Source organism: Schistocerca cancellata, chromosome 7, assembly GCF_023864275.1.
Source record: "Schistocerca cancellata isolate TAMUIC-IGC-003103 chromosome 7, iqSchCanc2.1, whole genome shotgun sequence".
NCBI lineage: Eukaryota > Metazoa > Arthropoda > Insecta > Orthoptera > Acrididae > Schistocerca > Schistocerca cancellata.
Window position 1 is genome coordinate 22,096,671 of NC_064632.1, and position 22,424 is coordinate 22,119,094.

Consider the following 22,424-nt stretch of genomic DNA (forward strand, 5'->3'; position numbering starts at 1 on the left):
TGTAAAAGGGTTTTGCTTCCAGCTGGAAGCGAGTAAATCTGACTTGGATCTAAGAATGACGACAGGTCAGGAACCTCCCACGAATATGCGGATAAAATACGCTCATGGAAGATATAATGGGTCTTGTTCTGTTTATAGTTGTAATGGTAGTGTGTACATGTTATTGTAAAACGCATGAAAACGTAGCAAGAAGAATAACAGTATTATTTGAAAGAAAGAAATAATCTTTGATTATTCTTATTTATGTGCTGTTGATAGGGACCATAATGAATTTTTTTGTCATACCTTATTGCTACAAATAAAGACTGAAATGCTATTTCACTAACTCAGTATGTGATATTAAAATGTATGCACCAACTAATTAATGCATCACACCACAACCTCTTACTATAACAACACTGGTATCGTAAATGTTTTCATATAAACACACTGATAAATTACTCTGAGAAAAATTAATCTCAGACACCAGCCAAAAAAATTATTTCATTCAAGTAAAGTCGAAGATTGTTCTACAGAATGTTATTTTCCCTGTTAGAGTCGAAAAAAATAATAAATTCCTGTGGGTTTTTGTCCTTGGAGTTCAAATATTGTAATATCGTCCAAAATAATTAATGTCTGATTATTTCTGCAGTTTGAAATCGCCGCTCCATACGCTCACGTAAAGCATGGTCTGGTCTGCTGCGGACACAAAACATAAAACGTTCATAGTTGGTTATCTAGTTACAAATAACAGTCTGTACGCTAGAATTCCATTTAGTAAATTGTACGTTATATTTTACTTTTGATCACTGTTGACTACCTTTAACAATATTTAAAAGAACAGACCTCAGCTTATCTTTGACCTCAGCTGCTTCATACATCATAGAGAACAATAGAAGGAGGAAGAAAATTTCACAGACAATACAATGCCGATTCATTCTTTTAAATTGTTTTAGTGGTTTTATCTTTTGTTATGTGATTATTCTTTGTAGAAAACTGGTTCTACAAGACTGAAACATATTGTTGTAGGAAATTTTATTACATTTCAGGATATAATATTAAATCATACTATAATAATAATTCTTTTCTCAGTTATCACATATAGGCTTAAAAGTCACTTCTGGAAAAATATTCATCACTTCATAAATGTCGAGCATACTCTGGTGGGACAAAATACTGGCGTTGACATTACAAGGACTCTGACGAATCTGAATTGTGTTGACAATTGAGTTCACAACATGTTTTTTATAGGTTTCCTTAAAATGGTGTTGCAAGAAAAAATTTTTGTACTAATTTTGGCGTTTCGTCTCATAAAGAGCTGAGATTCCGTTTCAAATTTTACTGTAAGTATCTTGCTGTCTGTGGAATCCGTTATGTTCCTTATGACTATATTTCCTTTATTTTACAACAAGCCATGTCAAAACGGAATCACACAAATGAACAGCAACAGAATTGGCCTGCTAAAAGAAAATTTCAGTTTTATTTTTTTTTACATTTGTGTCCCTGTTTCTCGACCACTTTTATTTTCTGCTTAGCTGTGGAAGAGGCCTTGGTCATTAGCTTCATACTCTTGCCTAAACTCGAGAGGTGCCTGTGTGTCGTTCTTGTACGTAAATATAGCGGAATTTCATATTGTCTTTAGTCATTTCGACTCCCTTTCCTGTTGATTATCGATATCCATAGTTATTCAATGTGCAATATTTACGTCATGTAGTAAATAACTTACAGTTAGGGGTCAATAAGAAATAAGTCTATGTCAAATGTTATAGTTCCTTACAGACAAATGGAAAAACTAGTAGAAGCCGACCTCGGGTAAGATCAGTTTGGATTCCATAGAGATACTGGAACACGTGAGGCAATATTGACCCAATGATATATCATAGAAGAAAGATTACAGAAAGGCATACCTACGTTTCTAGCATTTGTAGACTTAGAGAAAGCATTTGACAATGTTGACTGGAATACTGTCATTCAAATTCTGAAGGTGTAAGGGGTAAAATACAGGGAGATGCACAGGGACTGCACAGAAACCAGATGGCAGTTATAAGAGTCGAGGGACATGAAAGGAAAGCAGTGGTAGGGAGGGGAGTGAGACAGGGTTGTAGCCTATCCCCTATGTTATCCATTCTGTATATTGAGCAAGCAATAAAGGAAACAAAAGAAAAATTCGGAGTAGGAATTAAAATTCATGGAGAAGAAATGAAATCTTTGAGGTTCGCCGATGACCTTGTAATTCTGTCAATGACAGCATAGGATCTGGAAGAGCAGTTGAACGGAATGGTCAGTGTCTTCAAAGGAGGACATAAGATGACATTAACGAAAACAAAACAATAATAATGGAATTTAGTCGAATTAAATTGGGTGATGGTAATGGAATTAGATTAGGAAAAGAGACACTTAAAGTAGTAAATGAGTTTTTGTTATTTGGGGAGCAAAATAACTGATGATGGTAGAAATAGAGAGGATATAAAATGTAGACTGGCAATGGCAAGAAAAGCGTTTCTGAAGAAGAGAAATTTGTAAATATCGAGTATAGATTTAAGTGTCACGAAGTCGTTTCTGAAAGTATTTGTATGGAGTGTAGTCATGTATGGAAGTGAAACATGGACGATAAATAGTTTGGACAAGAAGAGAATAGAAGCTTTCGAAATGTGGTGCTACAGAAGAATACTGATGATTAGATGGGTAGATCACATAACTAATGAGCAGGTATTGAATAGAATTGGGGAGAAGAGGAGTTTGTGGCACAACTTGACTAGAAGAAGGGGTCGGTTGGTAGGACACGTCCTAAGTCGTCAAGGGATCACAAATTTAGCACAGGAGGGCAGCGTAGAGGGTAAAAGTCGTAGAGGGAGACAAAGAGATGAATACACTAAGCTGATTCAGACGGAAGTAGGTTACAGTAAGTACTGAGAGATGAAGAAACTTGAACAGAATTGGGTAGCATGGAGAGCTGCATCAAACCAGTCACAGGACTGAAGACCACAACAACAACAACAACAACATAGTTATTCAATGTACAACATTTATGTCATGTAGTAAATATCTTACAATTTTTCTTCTTACAGTTAGGGCCAATAAGAAATAAGGCTATGTGATATACTATAAATGGCTATGGTGACACGTAAAGGGATGAACTGAGTTCTTAGAGGTTTCCAAGAAGCCCATTGTGAAATGCTGAGAATCGCTTTACGAATATCAGACAGCTAGCGTGTCTCACATGCATCCTGCTGTAATCCCTTTGTAGGAAGTCATTTCCATGTTTAGGATTTCCTATTGAAATTAATCATTATTCATTGTTCATTAGCTATTTTCGCCTCCTAGGGCATTATCGAGATACAGCACAATAATAGTCGTTACGCTTATAGCATGTTGTATTCCACACAGTGTGTGGAAAACGTGTCACGTGATGGTGTCTCTAAGAGTTTCGAATGCACAAGCACAGTAGGTACGGTGTCTTAAACTGTTATTGCGGATGTCGTTACCCGTATCTTTTCCCCCACACCCTTGTGCTGTGGGATTAACCATTTTTATTTTTCTGTAGTTTGATAGTACCCAAGGCGCTGAAATAAGCGCATTTCTAAATAATGGAACAAAGAGTTAATTTCGTTGTAAAAGAAGAGCATATGCAGAAAATGTCTTTCTTTAATAAATTTATGGTTGGTCTGCACTTCAGATTAAGTCTTTGTTTCTCAGTATTTCCACTTGAGAGCGATTCTAGATAACAAAATAGATGTGTTGCAGAAGTTTTCCACATATTTAAATACATCGCGAGTCCTACTTTGAAACTTATGAAAGAACGGTTCTTTTCGTGAAAGGAATTATCAATATTAGTTAGGTTTCTTTACTTATCCAGGAAACACCTACGTCACTTCTGATTGGTACATTATTTGAAAAGAGTGTGTCCAGTTAACTCATTCACAACACGGAGATGACTGTCTCTCTTACGTGACTTCGGTAAAGCTGCAAATGGTAGCAAATGATTAGCGTATCCAAATCTCAAGAGAGTATGTCTTAGTAGGTAGTAAACCTCAATTAATAAAAGTACCTCGACGTTCGACTAATTGGAAACAAATAAATGACTAAATAAATGTACGTCTAGAAGATGTGTTAACTTTCTAGGTATGTGATAAACGGCAAGTTAACTAATAGAAAAATGCATTTCATTCTGAAAGTTACTTATAGACTAAATATGTGGGGTTTGGATTAAACGCTATATTTACATCAGCTTTTGATTGTAGGTACAGTTATTTGTGTCTTTATCTTCCCAGTTCAGCAATTCTTTTTTGATGTAGTGTGGTGGAATTTTCACGCTATAGGTATCAGATTGTTCGTAAATACTTCTCAGTTCACACAATATGGAAGCGAGTCACGCTACATTAGGGAACAGCGTGGAGCTTGCGGTATGAAAACAGAGATAAAGGGTCATAGCATGGACAGCTGCAGTTGATATACAGTGCCCTGCAAAGGTAAGGTCGGTAAGGTAATACACAACCTACTTGGTGGAAATGAGTGTAAGTGGGGAATAATGTTGCCAGAGGTCTCCCAGTCGTGCACACAAAGATGGACACCTCTTGCAACGAGGTCAGCATGAGTCTGGCGCCAAATGTGGCTGGCGTCTCATCACAAGGCAGTTGAGTGAACGGGAAAAGACCGTGTATATTAGTTACAACGTGGCTTGGAGACGTTTGGGTGACTACACATGAGGAATGTGGCGTTCGCTGTGTTAATCAGTGGTTTGGTATTTAACTAATTTGTAAATGAGAATGATAATCTTATTTTATTACATTGAGTAAATACTAAATATTTTTCTCCCGGCTAGAGATTTGACCAAGTTGCTAAAGAACTCCAAGTTAACGTCGTGTTAAAGTGTTGTCTGTAAGTTGTGTAAGTGTCATTAAATCACAGTTCATACAACATATTCTATACCACTATTGACTACGATGGAAACAGCTATCTTCAGCAAAATGATCATTAAAAACACCGAATATCAGCCGCACACAACACTAAAGTATGTTACCTCTAACAATATGCTTCTTAACTCGTGCTTAATTAATTTTGGCTCCATACATAAGCTAGAAAAGTTTGTTATAACGATCGTGCTATGAGCACAATTTTTAAAGAATCAATCTGATTCTAATTATTTTCATTAAAATGAGTTCGGGATCACCGGTGCACATTTATTTTTACACATTTGTATTACCTGCGGCATTTATGTCTGCAGAGTTGCGTAATTTGAACTTAGCGCTGAGATAATTGTTAAGATGGCAACAGACAATTGATCTTTCTATTGTTAGAGCAAATAAGATAAGTATTTGAAATTCTTCTTAGACTTTACTTTCGTATTGTGCACTATTTAGACTTCATCAAGCCAACATTTGATTTTTTTCTAAGGAAAACACAGACAAAAACGCGATACAAATCGCTATCATCAATGGCTGCGCTCCTTGCATCGGAAAATAATAATTAACACAGATAATGCTTACTGAGAGAGGAATTAAAGTTACAAATAATTATTCACTCATATTTATAGTAATAATGAACTCTATTCTCAAGTAATAATTAACAAATAATTACAATTTCTTAACAGAGCTCAGTTTGATATGTGTTCGCAACCTACAAAAGCCAAGCAACAAAAGGTAAAAAACAAAGTAAGACAAACGCAGATAATAAAAGGAATTTACAATTATCATTGTCTTTGTATGATACACATCGATATGTCCAATTACAACATAAAATATTATATAAATAATTAATATTTATCATCGTTTTCACTGTTTTTTTATATGTCGAAAAGGTAATGTTTATAACTGTTAGAGGCATAATTTCGTCTCGTTGCACTGTACCTAAAATTTATCTCGTGGATGTTACAGGAACAATAGTCGGGAAATTGGAAGAAGGACGAAATAGAACGAGTATAGCCCAGGAGCTGGATATTGCTCGCAACATAACACCGGTTCCTGTGAGATCACCACAGTTAAGTGCCGTCGGGCTTGGCTAGCACTAGGATGGGTCACCATCCGGGTCTGCCGACTGCTGTAAGGAAACAACGTCGCCTCAGCCCTTGTCTGGACAGTTGAGGAGCTACCTGATATAGCAGTAGCGACACCGGTCACGGAAACTGAGAATGGCTGGGAGAGTGGTGTGCTGATTACTAGAGATGGGCAAAACTGTTCTTTTCAGAGATCGGATCAGAACTGTTCACTCCCTGAAATGAATTAGCTCTTTTTCATGACTCACCACTCATTTACAATAGAAAATAAATGGAAGGCACATTGCCCTTTAAACTTGGTTTATTCAAGTACTATACCTGTATTTTGATCTTATTTGATCCTATTTTGAAGTAACACAGATAATGAGTAAGAATTTGGTATTGTTTATTGAAATTTCCACGATATGACAAAGTTTTTGTTTATTGATTTATTTTGCACTATCGTGGTTTTTGGGTGATCAGAAAATGTTGTAACTTGAGATTTACATTAACAATATATTTGGCTATAATGTATTAAAATTTCATTAACCTCATACAAATACATCGCAAGTCATATATTTTTAAAGTGAACGTTTCCTTCCGAAGACGCCTAAAATCGGAAAATCCGTACCATAATAAGAAAAAAAATTTAAATTTGACTGTAAAACGAAAGTGCTGCATATAGCCTTACGCAGAATAAAACAAGGAAAATATTGGTGTATCACATTTTGCGATACGTTTATCGGTTCGTTCGTAATTAAAGCGTAAATTCGAGTGCCCATAATAAAAATCCTATAGTAAGAGGAGTCGTCAGGAACCTAATCTGATCAGTTTAAACAAATAAAAATAAAATAAAAACAAATGATGTATACATAACATAATAATGTAATATACATAGCGGTATTACTACGAAGAACAATATCCAGTAGAGACTAACGCCGATGCAGAAGCACTGAGTCGAGCAGGTCGAGCAGCGAGCTGTATTACTGCGTGAGCTAAGACCGCAGAGACCAGAGTGACACCTGAGTTGCTTTGCTCAACGCTCTGGCTAGAGCCGAGAACGGTGGGGTGAGAGTTGAGCAGGCGAGTTCCGAGGGTGGGGGGAGTGGTGAACTGCCGCCACTCACCCGCTCCGAGACAAATCGTCCGTTCCCTTGCGAGCAGGTTGTTGCAAGTAGTTCCTATGTTATCCGATAGGTGGCTCTCTGTCCTGTTGCTCGCATCAACTGCCCAGAGGGCAGGACGTGCGTCTGAAACGATCGCCAACAGAGTGCGATGCGAAGTTAAGCTGCGCCAGACACTGCACGCGGCAGACGACGCACAGAGACGGCACGGCATATGTGAAACACAAAATCCAATGGGGCACTGCACAATGCAGGCAGCAAAGGTAGAAGCAGGGCAGAGGCCGGCGCTGGCTGTGTTGTGTGGCGTGCACTGTGCTGTGACCAGCAGAGGTGCTGCTGATATGCTCCGTCTCTCTCTCTCTCTCTCTCTCTCTCTCTCTGCCATGGGAAACGTTTGGAGCTACCGTTCTTTTTTTCTGAATCACTCCTGAATCACTCCTGTGAAAGATTCAACTCTATGAATCAGTTCAAGAGCGGATCCCCCATCTCTACTGATTACATGCACCTCCGTATCCGCACCCAGTGACGCCTGATGGCTGAGGAAAACACGGCGGCCGGTCTACATCTACATCTACATCTACATGTACATTGTTACTCTGCAGTTCACACTTAAGTGCCTGGCAGAGGTTTCACAGAATCATTTTCATACTACCTCTCTACCATTCCACTCTCGAATGGCGTGTTGGAAAGACCTAAATCTTTTCATTCGAGGTCTGATTTCTCTTACTTTGGTGTGATGATCATTTCTCCATATGTAGATGGGTGTCAACAAAATATTTTCGCTTGCGAAAGAGAAAGTTAGTGACTGAAATTTCGTAAATAGATCTCGTCACATAGGAAACCGCCTTTGTATCAGTGACTGCCACCCCAACTCGCGTATCATATCAGTGACACTCTCACCCCTATTGCGCGATAACACGAAACGAGCTGCCCTCCTTTGCTCTTTTTCGATGTCCTCCGTCAATCCTACCTGGTAAGGATCCGATATCGCGCAGCAATATCCAGCAGAGGACGGACAAGTATAATGTATGCCGTCTCTTTAGTGCGTTTCACGTCTCTTCTAAGTGTTCTGCCAACAAAGCGCAGTCTTTGTTTCGCCTACCACACATTGTACTCGCTTCGGCGGTACATATACTATAATTGAAACGATACACAGAAGATTAGCATGACCCCTGTGCAAGGATGACACGCAAAATCGTGAAGCGTTTCACATTTTTTTAGATTTGTTACTGGTAGGCTTGATCATCACGCGAGTGTTACGGAAATGCTTCAGGAATTCGGGTGGGAGTCTCTGGAGGAAAGGAGGCGTTCATTTCGTGAATCGCTACTCAGGAAATTTAGAGAACCAGGATTTGAGGCTGACTGCAGTACAATTTTACTGCTGCCAACTTATATTTCACGGAAAGACCACAAAGATAAGATAAGAGAGATTAGGGCTCGTACAGAGGCATATAGGCAGCCATTTTTCCCTCGTTCTGTTTGGTAGTGGAACAAGGAGAGGAGATGCTAGTTGTAGTACGAGATGCCCTCCACCACGTACCTTATGGTGGATTGCGGAGTATGTATGTAGATCTAGATGTAGATTATTATCTATGTGGTCTTTCCAAATTAAGTTGCTCGTAATCGTAATTTCTAGGTATTTTGTTGAAATGACAGCCCTTAGATTTGTGCCATATATCGTATACCCAAAATTTATCGTATTTCTTTTAGTACCCATGTGGATGACCTCGCACTTTTCTTTGTTTAGTGCCAATTGCCACTTTTCGCACCATACAGAAATTCTCTCTAGATCATTTTGTAATTGGAATTGATTGTCTGATGATTTTACTAGACGGTAAATTACAGCGCCATCTGCAAACAATCTAAAGGGGCTGGTCAGATTATCACGTAGATCATTTGTATAAAATCAGCAACAGCAGAGGGCCTATGACACTACCTTGCGGAACGCCAGATATCACTTCTGTTCCACTCGATGATTTACCGTCCATGACTACGAACTGTGACCTCTCTGAGAGGGAAGCACGAATCCAGTCACACAACTGTGACGATACTCCATATGCACGCAATTTGATTAATACTCGCTTATGAGAAACGGTATCAAAAGCCTTCTGGAAATCTAGGCATATGGAATCGATCTGAGATCCCTTGTCGACAGCACTCATTACTATGTTGCACAAGATTACTATGTTGCAAGTCATTTTCTACAACATGATTCATAATGTTGGAGTACAGTATATGCTCCAAAATCCTACTGCAAATTGAGGTCAGTGATATGGATCTGTAATTCAATGAGTTACTCCTGTTTACTTTCTTGAATATTGGTGTGACCTGTGCTGCTTTGAAGTCATTAGGACCAGACTTTTCGTCAAGTGAGCGGTTGTATACGATTGCTAAGAAAGGCACTATTGTGTCTGCATAAAGGAACCTGATTGGTATACCATCTGGATCGGAAGACTTGCCTTTCATAAGTGATCTGTGTTGTTTCGCAACACCTAAGATATCTACTTTTATGTCACTCCTGCTAACAGCTGTTCTGGTTTCAAATTATAGAATATTTACTTCGTCTTTTTTCGTGAAGGAATTACGGAAAACTGTATTTAGTAGCTCGGCTTTAGTGGCACAGTCATCGGTAGCATTTCCATCGCTATCGCGCAGTGACGGTATTGACTGTTTCTTTGGCACTGGTGTACTTTACATACGATCAGAATCTCTTTGGGCTTTCTACCATATTTTGAGACAATGTTTCATTGTGGGAACTATTAAAAGGATTTCGCATTGACGTCCGCACTAAATTTCGAGCGTCCAAGAAACGCAGCCAGTCTTGAGGATTCTGCGTTCTTCTGAATTTGGCATGCTTTTTTCGTTGCTTCTGCAACAGTGTTCTGAAGTGTTTTGTGTAACTTGGTGGATCAGTCCCGTCTCTTATTAACTTATGCGGTATCTTTCAATTTGAGCCTTATGTGGTCTACACTTACATTATTAGTTTGGGAGGAATGGAGACTCTCTCTTAGGAAGGCACGAAGCGAATTTTTATCTGTTGTTTTAAATAGATATATTTTGGGTTTATTTTTAGTTGTCGTGGTTGATATAGTTGTGAGCCTCGCTACAACGACCTTGTGTTCACTAATCCCTATATGCGTCATGACGCTCTCTATTAGTCGGTGGGTACCGCTTGACCTTGAAGGTCTGTTCGGGCGGCGTTTGTTTGTTCTTTTTTTTTTTTTTTTTTGTTTCTTGCATAGGGAGCGTTCGAACCACAGGCGCCACTGCCAGAAGGGGAGAAGGTGATTGAGCACGGTCATCTACAGCAGCAAATGATAGCTACATTGCGCAGCTGGCTAGAACGGACCCATGTCAAAGTGTAGGGGGGGGGGTATAATTGAAACCATATTTAACACTACGTCAAGGCATGTAACACTACTAGAAGGCACGCTTCACAGTGGCATGGCTGTTGTATGGGGCAGTCCCTTTACCGGGCGACAGTACGTTGTGTGTCATTGACACCCACATATAGGCAGTGCCGTGTGCAGTGATGCCAAGAGCATAAGCACTGGACCAACTTGACGTGGAGCAGTGTGCTCTTCTCGGACGAGACCATATTCAGTATGAGTTGCGATTCTGGATGTAACCTCATACTGCGAGAGGTGTGGATACGTAATGCACCCTGGAACATTGACGACAATGATCATTTTGGTGATCCATGTGTTATTGTGTGGGGAAGCATTTGTGTACTGCCCTCAAAAAAACTTGGAACGCGGTACACTCGCAGGTCAACGTTATTGTGACAAAGTACTCCTTCACCATACACGTCTCTTCAGTGGAACTTTCGCGCCTGACTTATTTTTATACACTCCTGGAAATGGAAAAAAGAACACATTGACACCGGTGTGTCAGACCCACCATACTTGCTCTGGACACTGCGAGAGGGCTGTACAAGCAATGATCACACGCACGGCACAGCGGACACACCAGGAACCGCGGTGTTGGCCGTCGAATGGCGCTAGCTGCGCAGCATTTGTGCACCGCCGCCGTCAGTGTCAGCCAGTTTGCCGTGGCATACGGAGCTCCATCGCAGTCTTTAACACTGGTAGCATGCCGCGACAGCGTGGACGTGAACCGTATCTGCAGTTGACGGACTTTGAGCAAGGGCGTATAGTGGGCATGCGGGAGGCCGGGTGGACGTACCGCCGAATTGCTCAACACGTGGGTCGTGAGGTCTCCACAGTACATCGATGTTGTCGCCAGTGGTCGGCGGAAGGTGCACGTGCCCGTCGACCTGGGACCGGACCGCAGCGACGCACGGATGCACGCCAAGACCGTAGGATCCTACGCAGTGCCGTAAGGGACCGCACCGCCACTTCCCAGCAAATTAGGGACACTGTTGCTCCTGGGGTATCGGCGAGGACCATTCGCAACCGTCTCCATGAAGCTGGGCTACGGTCCCGCACACCGTTAGGCCGTCCTCTGCTCACGCCCCAACATCGTGCAGCCCGCCTCCAGTGGTGTCGCGACAGGCGTGAATGGAGGGACGAATGGAGACGTGTCGTCTTCAGCGATGAGAGTCGCTTCTGCCTCGGTGCCAATGATGGTCGTATGCGCGTTTGGCGCCGTGCAGGTGAGCGCCACAATCAGGACTGCATACGACCGAGGCACACAGGGCCAACACCCAGCATCATGGTGTGGGGAGCGATCTCCTACACTGGGCGTACACCACTGGTGATCGTCGAGGGGACACTGAATAGTGCACGGTACATCCAAACCGTCATCGAACCCATCGTTCTACCATTCCTAGACCGGCAAGGGAACTTGCTGATCCAACAGGACAATGCACGTCCGCATGTATCCCGTGCCACCCAACGTGCTCTAGAAGGTGTAAGTCAACTACCCTGGCCAGCAAGATCTCCGGATCTGTCCCCCATTGAGCATGTTTGGGACTGGATGAAGCGTCGTCTCACGCGGTCTGCACGTCCAGCACGAACGCTGGTCCAACTGAGGCGCCAGGTGGAAATGGCATGGCAAGCCGTTCCACAGGACTACATCCAGCATCTCTACGATCGTCTCCATGGGAGAATAGCAGCCTGCATTGCTGCGAAAGGTGGATATACACTGTACTAGTGCCGACATTGTGCATGCTCTGTTGCCTGTGTCTATGTGCCTGTGGTTCTGTCAGTGTGATCATGTGATGTATCTGACCCCAGGAATGTGTCAATAAAGTTTCCCCTTCCTGGGACAATGAATTCACGGTGTTCTTATTTCAATTTCCAGGAGTGTAGATGACAATACAGTAGGGGAGCGAGGGGCTTTTTGCAGCAGGGGTAAGTAGTAACAGGCTCTTTTCACTAGCCTCTTAAACTTTATTAGCTTATATCTTAGACTAGATTTGACCTATAAACCGCGCCTCATCATGTTGCCGTAGCCAGTGTCCCGCCGGCCGGCGCAGTCAACGGAAGTGTGCACGCGCTTCACTTTTTACAGGTAATATAAAATTGTACTGTCGTAACATTTTGGTTTGCGTTATTATTACCGACCAATTGCAAACTTTCTGTATCTTATTTACATTCAAATTTATCTATCTCTGATAATGTGTAGCAGTTTTTCAGATTGCTAAAATGTTTAAATAGTTATCTTGATAAATGTAAAAAAACATACCATGGGGTTAATTGTAACAAAATCCCGGGGCTTGTTGTAACGTGTTACAACATGCCCCACGTTATGATGAAGATACCTACTTATTCCTTTTCCTTTCTTCTAGAATGAGGGTGTATAAAAGAAAGTCAGATTCAGAATCTGAATCAGAAGTGTGGTATTCTCTGGTATGTGGTGACGCTTACACAGATTCAAATAAAGAATATTGGGTCGAAAGTTGCAACTTATAAGATGTGGGCACATGTAGGATGTGTTACAGGAGACACTATATGTTTTTTTGTATTAATTGTAGCTCAGAGGAAGACTGAATTTCATTATAATGAAACCCACAAAATGTTGATTCGTATATAAGTGCAATACTCTGTTAAATAGATATTAAAAAGAGATAATGACAAAGTACACCTTATATATAAATAATTTAATTACTTACTGTGATTGAAAAGTGCCATGATGTTGATTACTTAAAGAGTGTATTTAAGTTGTTTTTTGATAGGAATTACACAATACCTACTTTAGAAAGATGTCAATTTTGTTAACAATTTTTTTTGTCAGTACTACTTGCCCCGGTAGACGTTACAACTTGCCCCAAGCACGAGGTAAGTTGTAACACCGCACTTCTTCTAGCAAATAATTGATTGAAAATAATGAGCAATAGTTATGGTAATAGAATGAGATTTTTACTCTGCAGCGGAGTGTGCGCTGATACGAAACTTCCTGGCAGATTAAAACTGTGTTCCCGACCGAGACTCGAACTCGTGACCTTTGCCTATTCGGGGGCAAGTGCTCTACCATCTGAGCTACCGAAGCGTGACTCACGCCCGGTTCTCACATCTTCACTTCTGCCAGTATCTCGTCTCCTACATTCCAAGCTTTACAGAAGCTCTTCTGCGAACCTTGCAAAAGTCGCGAGTTGTAGCCTCGGTCGGTCCCGCAGTTTTAATCTGCCAGGAAGTTTCAGTTATGGTGTTATTTTTACTTGATTTGGTAGAGGAAGAGTTACAGCATCCATCCATCTTTATTTAGTAGCAATTTCATCAATGGATCTCAAGATATATTAATTTTCATGAAAACGGTTACAACAAGCCCCTCGCTCCCCTACAGCACGCATCTGCGCAGGTGAAGGAGATCTTGGACAGATACTGGACGAATGGACTGGCCTGCTCGTTCCAGCTCCTTAAACCGCTTGTGGAATGCTTTGGAGAGACGTATTTTTAGAGCGTCCACATGCACTAAAGTTCATCAAGCAGTTGTCAGCCGCAGTGATGGAAGAATGGAACGCCCTGGCACCAGACTTCCTTACCAAACCTGTCACCAGGTGGCAGCACGTTGGAGAAAACAATCATTGCTGTCCGTGCTGATCACGCACGTTATTAAAAATCATCTCCCGCCATTAGTAATGTTGAAGGGAACAGCAAAACTCGTGGTGACTTCGGTGTACTTATTATTTTCCAATGTAAATGTCATTTCTGTTGCCACATTATGTATTTCCTGCAGTTACCTTCTGTACTATACTGCAGCAGTTGCTTCTTTGTATGGTCTAAGTTTCTAGTAGCTATATTACTTGGTAATAACACATCATGCGAAAGTTACTTTGCTCTTTAAGACTTGCACACTATTGTGTATTTACGAATTCTGCTATTTGATACACTCCGACGTAAAAACAATCAGTCTTTGGGGAACTACAAACAAAATAAATGTCAGCGTTTGTGATCCGCTATGTTGTTAAATTACCACTTCATAGCGGTGAAATTTCAACAACGAATACCCTAGATCTTATATTACCCTTTCTTCGAGTGTGCTAAAACTCTTCTACCCGTGTGAAAAGCTGTGGTTCTCTATTTACGTTCACGGAACACCTTAGATAGTTTTCCTATGGGTTGAGCGAGTGTAGATTATTTAGCTGTAACGGATATTTACTGTACCTTCTTGGATTATTTCTTGAAGTATAAAGTTGTACAAATTTTTCCAAACAATTTCATTTACTTAGCAGATTGTACACGAGAATCAGATTCTGGACGCAGCTTAAGGAGGAGAATATTTTGTGAGTAGAGATATATCTAAGTTTGCTTTAATTTACGTCTATGGTCACAAACTTTTTGTTAACAGATTACTGGTTTCGGTCTTTAATGACCATCAGCAGATCTGTTTCATAATAACAAAATCCTAATGTACTTATTGTATATACGGGTCACTGTTCTTTCGCGACAATGTCGCATCTTGTGAGAGATACATCTGTTAAGAAACTTAGAAGAATATTAGTCACAGTCAGGAATGATTATTAGTTTTGTGATTCTTTCAGTTGATTAACTGTCTATTTACACTTACTGCTTTTCCGTCACTCTCGTTACATACATCTTTAACAGACGTAGTGCGCATTTCGCAACTTCGTCTCCTTAGTATCTTCCCTTCTGAAGAAGAGAAACTTGTTAACATCGAGTATAGGTTTAATTGTCAGGAAATCGTTTCTGAAAGTATTTGTATGGAGTGTAGCCATGTATGGAAGTGAAATATGGACGATAAATTGTTTGGACGAGAAGAGAATAGAAGCTTTCGAAATGTGGTGCTACAGAAGAATGCTGAAGATTAGATGGGTAGATCACATAACTAATGAGGAGGTATTGAATAGGACTGGGGAGAAGAGAAGTCTGTGGCACAACTTGACTAGAAGAAGGGATCGGTTGGTAGGAGATGATCTGAGGCATCAAGGGATCTCCAATTTAGCTTTGGAGGGCAGCGTGGAGGGTAAAACTCGTAGAGGGAGACCAAGAGATGAATACACTAAGCAGATTCAGGAGGATGTAGGTTGCAGTAGGTACTGGGAGGTGAAGAAGCTTGCACAGGATAGAGTAGGATGGAGAGCTGCATCAAACCAGTCTCAGGACTGAAGACTACAACCACAACAAAACAATATCAGAGTTTGAACGAAGTCAGTTGCATGCGTCATTTTAGGGGAGATATTGGATTGTCGAGACTGGAACATTAACTGTTTGGAGTAATACAAGTTCAGAAAACTCTCAGTTGAGAACAGGATATGGTTTCGCAAAAATAATTGAAGTTTTAGTTGTTAATTTATTTCATTAGAACTGCTTATTCTTCAGTTAATGCGTCTTACAGACATAAAATACTTCACCCTGTTACTGCATCTACTCTCCAGACACATTACAGTTGCTATGCGAAGCTATGCGTCTTTTATTTGGCAAACTTTAAATGCCACATATCTACAGGTATTCGTCGCAGCAGCTTATATTCGGGTAATCTTTGACACCTTGTCTTCCCAAGGGAACGCTGTTTGTAGACTTCCTCTGTCTGTGGAAAAGATAGCTAACTCTGGGAAAATAATCATGTTCTCACCGAATGTAATGGAACTTCTATACATCTGCATGGTATAGCCACATACTGACATGACAGTTGCGTACATTGGGACCATCTGTTTCACCAAGGCGGCTTAAACCATCGATCGAAAGTAACTTCTTTCGTCTAAGTACTCTATATTAACGAGCCCTATTATGATAGTAAAAAGCAGGAGAGCTTCTGTAAAGTTTGGAAGGTTGGAGACGAGATACGGCAGAAGTAAAGCTGTGAGTACCGGCCGTGAGTCGTGCTTCGGTAGCTCAGTTGGTAGAGCACTTGCCCGCGAAAGGCAAAGGTCCCGAGTTCGAGTCTCGGTCGGGCACACAGTTTTAATCTGCCAGGAAGTTTCATATCAGCTCACACTCCGCTGCAGAGTGGAAAATCTCATCCTGGAGTCATAAACCAGTTCGGAATTCACGAAACATTTAGAGCGCACCATTATTCCAATGAAGGAGCTGACCTGTTTCCGGTGTATTGCCTGTCGTACCGGATATACGACATAATGTGGCCAAACGTTGGAGGTGGATGTATCACAAAAAGTCTCGAATGGTTTTAATTATGTTCTTCATTTGTGGCCTTTGGATACGATGCACTCAACCACGTGTGACATGTTATAAATTATAGTGCATAACACTTATTTCAGTAAATAGAGACAGTTCAGTCACAAAGACTTATACACCCATCAGTCGGATTAGAAACATATTACATAGTAAGCGTATTAAGGAAATAATAATTAGTTAGGTCGTAAAACGTTATAAATATTTCTGTATAGTACCACATCATTCGTTGTGTGTAATTATATTACGGCGGGAAGTTGCTGGCCACTAACAGGGGCTACTCCACATGGCGCCCCCTTCAGATTTTGTGGTAAGATGGCCCATTGCGTAGTCCGTCTAAAGTAGAACACAGGTCAAACATGGAAACAGGAAGAAGGTGTACTGAAGTGTGGAAAAAATTAAAACAGTGAACAATCGAAACTTAACAAGTGCAAGTACCGAGAGAAATCAACCAGCCGCGTCGTCGTAGATAACGGATCACAGTGTTGGAGTGTACTACGTACTAACTGCGTACAAAACCGTCTCGTGTGCTTCTATTTTTTTTTCCTTACGGCATATGAACTGTGTGCCCGATTATTAAAATGTTTGTTTTCTTAATGTGGTTTCGGCAGTTGTTATACTAAACATAGGATATAGCGTATGGGACATGTGGTAAGAATACGTTACCGTAGCAAGTAAATGTGATGAATAGTGAGAGCAGGTGAGGTACAACACAGACATTTCATAGAAATGGAAACAAGAAATAAACGGTTGTGTACGTTACAAGAAACAAATTCTAGAGTCAAAATTTCCAAAACAGAACGCAACTTCAAAAACATTGAAAACACTTGTTTCGAAAGAGAAAAGGTGAAGAGTGTGATTGTGAAACTGTTGCATTCTTTTGTGGTAGCTTTTGTGACAAACTACTACGGTTTCATCATTTCATTGGAAGTAATTATATTCACTTTCATACGAAGACATAAATCGGGTAAGAAGGCATATTCACTCACTTACCAGACGTACAAATTGTGTCAATCGATAAGAGCTTCATGACCGACAGAACACCACACCTACCTGTACAGAGATACTGAAAGAGTCATGTAGCCACCTTTCATTAGTCCGGTAGCCCATTTTCACTAGCATTTCTCTTTCGTTTCCACGTTTATCTTTTCTCATAACTCTCATAGTGGTGTGATTGAATCAATGTGGTTGCGTGTCACGTTGCTAGACGGCGGCGTAGTCTGCTGCAGAAAGTCTGCGATAGTCGTACAGGTTCAGCAGGATTTGTACAGAATGGCCAACTCTCGTAGTGGTCAAGTAGGCAAAGAGATTTGCGCTTCTTGTGAGAAATTCACCTGCGTTAGGTTGGTGGCAGAAATGGCATCTTTGGGTTTTGCGGGCCACGAGGAGCGTGGAAGAGGTTGGAGAAGAAAATGGGGGCAGTCTGCCGCCGGTACGGGAAGCGTCCACAGCTGTGCTCCAGTCGAAGAAGGGTGAGTTAGACTGACCGCGTGGCGCGTTGTTACTTGGCGAGGGGAGAGCTGTTAGCTTTTGGTCTCGCTTTTCAACTCTAAAAGATTGCTTTGCCTTGTCGCAGCAAGAAATGCAAAACTTTGGCAGATGTTTCACTTAGTAAATTTCTATAGCAGACTTGGATCCACTGGAAGAGCGCCACACAAAGGTGTCGATAAGAAATGGGCACTCGCTTCTGTATGAATGTCTGTTTGCCTTCAGCTGTGCCTGTAAAAGCTTTTATTTTTCTAAATATTAATAGCTTTTGCCTTCTCGTAAATTTTCCTTGCTTTATGTGTCTTTCGTCCGTGGGGAGCCAACCACGTGGTAGAACATTAGAGTTTGTTGGGCTACCGTCATCACTAACTGTCCGATCTCATGTTTGTTTTAGAGAATGTTAACTGCTCATGATTGTGTGAGGGGATATTGTGGCAACTTCGCCACGATACCTGGGCACGCGGGTGTACTGCGAAACATGTACCGTTTCACAAGCTATTGCGATCAGTTATCAGGCAACAGCAGTTGTGTGATGATTCACACCAATGATTTTAGGTGTACAGTATAACGGTGAATGTATCGATGCTTCTCTTTAATGTTTTAGGAATTAATGTTATCAGGAACTGTGTACATGCCTCACATCCATATCTTAGAAGTAAATAATTTTATCCACAGTTTTCTCTTGTATTGCGAGGTTACGTTTTTGCACCTAAGCCACCCACCTCGTAGCTTTCCCGTTAGCACATCCAACGCGTTTCCTTGCGCACAGGTTCAGTTATTACTTTCCCCTTTTATTTTGAAACAAATGCTTTAGATTAAGTCTGATTTTCATGTGTGTTACTGGGAGCTGATCTTATGCACAGGGTTCATGCTTTTTCTAGTTTATTTTAAATGTTTGATTCTCGTGAACAGTGCACGGGCAATACTATTAATAACATCGCATCCTCTATGAGCGATATCACGAAGTATGCATTTTTATGAGTTTTTGGTCTGTGATCAAATTAATTTATTTTTCGACTCGGCCAAAACTTTGATTAGATGTATGGTTAGAGTCGGTAGAAACAGGTTAGTTACACTACTCTATAGGTTTGCTACTATCAATTAATGAAGCGAAAGCAGACTGTCAAAAGAACACTGCTACAGATTCAGAAACAAACTTTTACTTGTCAGGAAATTGTTCTGTCATATAACAGTTGCACACGTAAACAGTTAAAACAAATCGTTACGAATGGGATTTGAACAAAAGGATTGTCGTACAACGACCTCACGCTCCTCCAACTAACCCACGAAAGACAGTCGACTCAGTTATCCACTGATACGCTTTCCTTATGCTCCGTAGATCCGATGTTACTTTTAATTACTCTTTACGCGTCTTCTACTGGACGAAAGCACACAGCTCGAACTACATCGGTGATTTCGTTGATACTCTATCGACACACAACGTTTGGTATCGATCTAAGTGTCGAAAATCTGGAGGTTTGGGTGTTAGTCACTTTGTCTTTAAGGGTCGAAGTCCTAGCGTCCATATATCACTTGTAAAAGCAACCACGTAGTTGGTAGAGAAGACATCAAGCCAAGAAAACATGTATGCACAATGAAAATTCCACTGGAAGAAAGAAGGATTAGAAAGCAACCACAAATATATAAGTTAATAGTAAATCAATAATCAGTTCTTATTCAAAATATAGGGTTGAAGAAACGCGTTCAACGGCGTCAGTTGCCGTACCTGGCATGCCGTTACGTGAGCTGTCGTAGTGTTTTGTTCCGGACTACTGCTTCGTAGTCCAAGGTCCTTACCCATTAAGAGTTGTTGCTTTCTTTGTGGGCATTCGTTTTACTCTGCATAGTAACATCACTTTAGAATAGGTTAAACCGTAAACCGCACAATTACATGCTAGGAGCACTCTTCTTCCTTCCAAGTATAAATCTGAACAGAATGCCCTACCCAGTGCGAATCATGAAGTTCGAAATGAATTATTCATGATGTTTACCAGCGATGCTTTCGTAATTATAATTATATATATTTTTTCTCCAAATTTAAGTCTTCCAGCATAACTAGGAATACCTTCCCCCTCCCCCCCCCCCACCCAGCCATGCACACACAATTTCAGTACTAAGAGAGAGAAGATTAGCATACCGAATCGATATTTAGAGTCATTGCTTATCGTAGCTGTGCTACGTAGAGTGGACCTCTCATACGTCAATCAGCATTATCTGTGGAACGTCAAGTCTAGCGTGGCATTGATACAATTTGCTGCTGAATTACATGCTGGTGTGCAGTTGTAACTGCGATTAACATGTCTGAGTAGCGCTAAAAAATATTAATGCGCCCCGCTTGAATGCGTGTCCGATGAGGTGTACGCATTTCACAGCAATAGCGATAAAATGCCCCACTGTTGTTGGCTTTCTTATACTGCATTTAAATTAAATTTACGTTTTTCTTTGTTTCAAAAACACTCATTCAGTTTTAAATTTAATTATTTATTGTTCCATTATGTGACAAATCGCTTCATCCTGTACTCTGAAATAATTGAATACGTCATAAATTTTATCGAGCATTGATTATAGCTTCACAACTGTTTGGGGAACTGTGATACATTTAGCAACTCATCTGAAATAAGTAACTCTTACATAAAAATGAATGCATATAACAAAACTAGCGTATTCGGGGCTACTATATGTAGGGGACATGTTTCGTTGAACTAAGTTTGTCACCATTTTGGTCTTCTTTATCAACTTAAAACGCAGTACAAATTTCTGATTAGCCTATATTTTAGCAGTACAAGCGTTATGACAGCGATTTTCATCCATGTAACTTCAAGTTACTGGATGATTATCGCATTAAACGTAATTATGATGTGTTTGTGATCAAAGTGTTTCAATGGTAATCCCATATTAGGCTAAACTTTCCATCCATAAATGGATTCAGACAATTCGGCAGGCGTTTGGTTTTTCATTTCTGGAAATTTCTGTGTCACAGAAGTCACCATGCATTATTATTATTGTTATTATTATTACTGCTGTCAAAACAGGGACCAAGTGCGAATTTAGATTGCTTACTTGATGTTCTCTCGTTTTCTTCCAGTACTCTTTCATCTACTCATCACCTTTTTTCCTCCTTTCTGACTACTTCTCACCAGTCTTTATCGCTCTAGTACCTTAGAATGATTCCGTATTCAATATTTTTCCCTAAACATATCTCATGCCAGATCCCTCTTCAACTTGTATATTATTTCTTTCGAAATTTTATTTTGTGTCATGAATCCAACTTGTTATTGACTTCTTATCCCACAACTATTTGAAGATCTTTAATCATAATCTATTGTCCTGAATTCTATACGAGTCAAAAACGTACAAGTCAGTTTTTCGTAATTACGTCTCATGTTTTCTAGTTTAGATAAATTTCATGATTATTTTCTACCTTCCTTAGCTTTTAATGGGCCTATTAATTTCCGAATGATTCGCCTTTCTAGTATTTCAAATTTATCTAAATTATACTCCACTTGAATATAGACATTCTGGCCTCACTGCTCTACTGTAATGCCTTTTCTGCATTTTTGGACACACATTTTTTGCTTTAAATGTCTTCAGTTATACAGTATGCTCTTCCAATTTTTTGTGTGCTTTCCTCTGTATCAGCTTGTTCCAAAACATTTTCTGCATTATCTCCCAAATATATTTAAATTTTTGAACCGTTTAAACTTTTCCAGTGATCGTTTTCAAAAATTTTGATACATTTTTAATGTTCGTAATTTTTATTTCTACAAATATTTGTAGCCTGTTCACATAGCTATTTCTTCCAAAAGCATGCTTCTGTTACAGCAGATATCAGATTTTCGTAAAGTGTAGCAAAGTCAAATGCATATGCGAGAGAGTTTATTGAAACCTATATTTTTATTTCCTCTTCCTAACCGTCTCGGTAAGATCTTATATTCATTCAGTTATTTATTCCTAATTCTCAGCGTTTTTTTCGAGAACACGATTAAAAATAATTGGGGATAATCTATCGCCTTGTCGAACACCTGTGTTTATTTCGTAGGGCTGAACTATTTCACTCAAACATTTTGTTTTAGATATCACGCAAGCGTTTCACGAACTGTATTTACTACTTTAAGTTTTACACCAAATTCTCGGATTAATTTATTTTTTGTTTCTCAGCGGAATGTAAGACATCTCTGAAATCAGCTAACATTAATACAATATATCTAAATTCGGTAATGTATGGTGAGTGATGGACTTCAGTTTACATACTCGTTCACAAATATGATCTTCCCTTCCTATAAACACCTTAAAAGTTTCCTAAATTAC

The 22,424-nt window shown here is 40.2% G+C and overlaps 1 non-coding gene across 1 annotated transcript; it reads left to right on the plus strand.

The window, feature by feature from the left end:
• Nucleotides 1–8,184: 8,184 nt before the first annotated feature.
• Nucleotides 8,185–8,291, plus strand: LOC126093517 (U6 spliceosomal RNA). Its single transcript, XR_007521662.1, has one exon. It is a non-coding gene; the product is annotated as a U6 spliceosomal RNA (small nuclear RNA).
• Nucleotides 8,292–22,424: the final 14,133 nt, after the last annotated feature.